Source organism: Meles meles, unplaced genomic scaffold, assembly GCF_922984935.1.
Source record: "Meles meles unplaced genomic scaffold, mMelMel3.1 paternal haplotype, whole genome shotgun sequence".
In the NCBI taxonomy this organism is placed as follows: Eukaryota; Metazoa; Chordata; class Mammalia; order Carnivora; family Mustelidae; genus Meles; species Meles meles.
The window spans coordinates 1,257,685-1,262,540 of record NW_025721608.1 but is presented as its reverse complement, the minus strand read 5'-3'; positions in this window follow the sequence as shown (position 1 = coordinate 1,262,540).

The following is a 4,856-nucleotide window of genomic DNA, read 5'->3' as shown; positions in this document are numbered from 1 at the left end:
AAACACTGGTATAAAAAATCTGCTTTCTCTCTGTTCAAAAAGACAAAGTTTTCTTAGATTAATTGATCTGCTGTTAAGAAGAGAATATAAATGGTTTTCTCTTTGCCTGCCCAGAGAATCCAGTTTCTATGTTTTCTTTCATCCATAATCTTATTTAATCAAGTGCTTTAAAACTTCGATCTTGGGGTGCCTGGGTGGCTCAGTGGGTTAAAGCCTCTGCCTTCAGCTCAAGTCATGATCTCAGGGTCCCAGGATTGGGCCTCACGTCAGGCTCTCCAGCCTGCTTCCTCCTCTCTCTCTCTCTGCCTGCCTCTCTGCCTACTTGTGATCTTTGTCTATCAAATAAATAAATAAATCTTAAAAAAAACTTAGATCTTAACATTTGTCTACAAGATTTAAATTGTAAATGAGATCTCTTTGACTCATAAGGCTCTTCCTTTGTATATTAAGTTACTCAGAAAGTACTGCTAAACCAATGATAAACCTTGGGTTACATTTGGGTAAATACTATAACTATTATAAAAATTCTATGCATTTCCTGAAGTTTTAACCTTTTGATAAGGTCATCACTTGATATTGTAATTATTGAAATGTTATGTATCACAGAAGTCACTTGATTTTCTTGCCAGTTAAATTGTAAAACCATATCTATTCTGAGTTTTTGTCACTTATAATTGTTTTAATTCTCTTGTAAAATAAGTTTTACCTTAAAGGAGATTCATAAAAAGGACTTTCAGGACAAATACAGGTATTTAATATTTTAAAAATCCTAGAACTAAAGTGAGTAAGAATTTCCAGAACTAAGTAAAAACTGCATTCAGACTAAACCAGAGTCAGTAATATGGAACTAGACAAACTGATATTTGCTCTTCCAGACTAGGGAAACTTTTTCTTAAGTTATCTGTAACTTACAAAGACGTAAAAATATTCATTGGTAAACAAATCAAAGCATTCAACTTTTCCCTTTATCTGAACCCTCTAAAACTCAAAAGGTCTCAGCAAGTATTCTTTCTTCCATGGCAATCAATAATTTGCATAAACTTAATAAGAATCTGTTCTCCTTGTAACAGGACACCGTTGGAAACACTGGTAATTTTACCAAGGCTATGACTGGAATATCATATTTGAGAAAGACTCAGATATGATCAGACAGCTTAAAGGAACTAAGGTTGACTTTATAAAACCTGGAGCCATAAAGCCCCTTGAAACTGATGGTCTGATACATTACTTACAGAGTTCCCAGCACCCTCACCAGGTGAGTAAAGAATGTCACTTCCTGGTAGGATACTTTGGGGACCTCAGGAAGAAGAATTCACCCAAATCAGCAAGTATTGCAGGCATGTCTGATGGCAAGTATATGCCTTGGCTTCTGGCCTGGAGAGGCTACTAAAAGTTCAACCTAGAAGATTCCTTATAAGAAGTTCCAGCAAAGCAGATTCTAAAAATCTATATGATCCCTCACTGTTCTTGCTGAGCTTATGTAAATAATTAGGCCATGTTTGTTAAAACTGGACTTGTTTTTCAAATAAATTAGTCCTGATTTGACTATCTCTGAAAATGAGCGTTATTTTAGAAAGAAAAATTATGTTTCAGTAACACACCTTTGTAAATATTGAGTTCTAGATTTTGTTGTCTTTAAATGTTTGTTTACCTAAACTAGACAACTTGAGAAAGACTTCAGAGAATTTACACCATAGCTCACTTAGATGATCTTATCTAATATTCTGTAGGGATAATAACAGAACACATTGGACACAAATATATGTTAGTTTTTATAGATACCTTTTCAGGCTGGGTAGAGACATTTTCCGCCAAACATGAGATGACAGAAAGAGTACCCCAAAAAAGCTACTAAAAAAAATTTCCTAGGTTTGGGTTGCCTCTCACGACCAGGTCAAACAATGGCCCTACCTTTGTGTGTTCAGTCTCACAGGCATTGGCCTAGGCCTTGGGCACTAATTGGAAGCTGCACTGTGCCTACCAGCTCCAGAGTTCTGGACAAATAGAATAAACCAGATTCTTAAAGAGACCTTCACTAATTTAATTCTGGAAACTGGCGGTGGATGGATGGATCTCCTTCCCTTCGCCCTCCTTAGGGCACGATGTACACCCTACTAAAACAAGGTTACCCCATTTAAAATAATGTTCAGGAGACTCCCCCCACAGCTACAAGAGTTTGCCTAGTGGAAATGACTGATCAGCCTATACTATAGTTACTTCAGGCACTAAAGTCTGTCTTAAAAAGAGCCCACACAAGGGATCCAAGCTGCCTACACTGAGATGGAGATGGAGATGGAACCTCATCCTTACCAACCCGGAAACTTGGTTTGGATACACTGTCACTGAATAAAAACTTGAAGCCTCTCTGAAAAGGACCATTCATTCTCATCTTGACCACCCCATGGCAGAAAAATTAAAAGACATCAGGACCTGGATTGATATATGTCACAGCAAACGAGCTGAAAGCAAGAACACCCCCCAAAAATAGGAGCTGTTGCCCATGGATCCAACCAACTGTGGACTAAAACTAAGGCTCAAAAGAGTTTCATAACTTTTAACCCTGCTTCTACTCAGCAGCAACCAGGAAACACCTCATCAGCCTAAAACAGCCCAATGGACCATAATAGTCCCTACTGTCTTCACTAACTTCCTTAAGACCCCCGCCGGAGCCTGGATTGCTTGCAGTTCACAAAATAAGTCAAAGAATTGACTTATCTCCAAAGAAAAGGGGGGAATGTTGGGGCTGATTCCACATTAAAACCTGTTAAACCCCTAAGGCCTGCCTGGGCTTACTTAGCCATAGTGACTCCATGTTGTCTAGGTAGACATTTTGTTGTTTAATAAATGCCTCAGCAGTTACTGATATCAGTTCCAGGTAACTGTTGCTAAAACACATACCTAAAACAAGGCCATTTTGTTGTATCGGTTCCGGGTAACTGTTACTAAAACACACAGGTAGGAGACCTCCAATCAGCCAAACCCACATATGTAGAGTTCTGCAGTTGTACCCTATAAAACTAGCCTGTAAGACCAAAGGGGGATCACTCTTTTCAGAGGCGGCCCTGACCAGTCAACCAGACTTCTAATGCTTGGCATAGAATAAAACTTTACATAACTTTCACTTTGTCTCAGCCTCATTCCCCTGGCCAGTCAGTCTAACTCCCAATGCTTGGCATAGAATAAGGCTTTGCAAAACTTTCACTTTGTCTCAGACTCTTTCCTTTGATAACGGACCCAACAGGAGGAGCAATTATTTTGACATTTTCAATAGTACTGTAAAGAGAAACGAAAGGTAGAAGCCACTGGAAAATGACAAAATTAAAATACTCAAGAGTCCAAACAGTGCATTTCTTTCTCAGATGCTGGGGACATTCCCCATCTGTTCTTGCAGAGAAATTCTGGTGGAATGGCAAGACCCATGACCTTGTGTTTTGGCACCTCTGCTCTTCATCTGGAAGAGAGCCTTTTGTCCCATTGACCCTGAGTGGAGAGCGGATGGGTGGGTCTGCTGTAATGCTGGTTGGATTATAGTCCCCAGTCAGGGAAGGAGGAGGACGCCACTACACAGATACTCTGGGGATGCCTGGAGTTTCCCCAAAGGACCTCAGTGTGGTTCTAAGGCAGGGAGCTGGTTTCAGTCCCCCTGACCCCTTTCACTTTCCACCTGTAGGTGTGAAGAAATACCAGCACTTTGCGGCCATCCTGATGGCTTACGTGAGCATTGGCCTGAGCCTATCTAGTGTACTGTGGAGGTGTTTGTGGGTGAGACTGGTATGCTCCGGGTGCCACTCCTTTCTGGGAGTCCTGGCCTACCTCTCTCAGGGGCCTAGCAGCATGCCCTTGTTGCCATGCAAAGGCAGGGAAAGAAACAAGATTAAAGCAGAGATCAATGCATTAGGAACTAGAGATACAATAGAACACATAATGAAACTAGCAGCTGGTTCTTTAACAGAATCAAGAACATTGATAAACCACTGGCCAAAGTATTCCAAAAGAAGAGAGTGTTCCCAAATTAATAAAATTATGAATGAAAGGAGAGAGATCATGAATAACACCAAGGAAATAGGAACAACCATCAGAAATTATGACTAGCAACTGTATGCCAATAAGTTAAGCAACCTAGAGGAAATAGAAAATTAATCAGCCTTAGAAAAGGATGGGATTTACATCCTTTGGATCATGGATGGTCCCAGGGGGCATACACTAAAGTGAAATAGGTAAGAGAGGTGGTACAAACACTATAGGATTTCACTCCTAGCTAGATTCTGAAAAGCAAAAGAAACGAATAAACAAACACAAAGCAGAATCAGAATGCCAATATAGATAAGAAAGAGATGGTTATCAGAAAGGAGGTGAGAGGTACATGGAAGAAATAGGTGAAGGGGTGTAGAAGACACAGTCTTCCCATTGTGGGTTGAGTAAGTCACGGGGATGAAAGGCACAGCATAGAGAATACGATCTGTTGTATTGTAATGGTGTTTCTGGTGACAGATGGTAGTTACACTTCTGGTCATTGTAATATAAGGGAAAAACTTGTCCAATCATTATAATGTCCAACTGACATTAACAAATTATTGTGTGTCAACTATGCTACCAAAAAAATAATGAGTCATAAAATATACAAATATAACAGGAATGGGTTTGTCTGAGAATGACAGAAACCCAAAGGCAATCCAGCTGAAATTATACTCACTCGAGCAGTCTAGGGGTGAAAGGTAACTGGTCTCTGGGGAGACCCCACTATTCACTTCCGTGGTGATTTACTTCTAGTTCACTCCTTTGCAGATTTCTGTTTCATTTTCTGTTGCAAATTTTTCCTGTGTGCCACTTTGGTTGGTGTTCAGTCCCAGGCCACA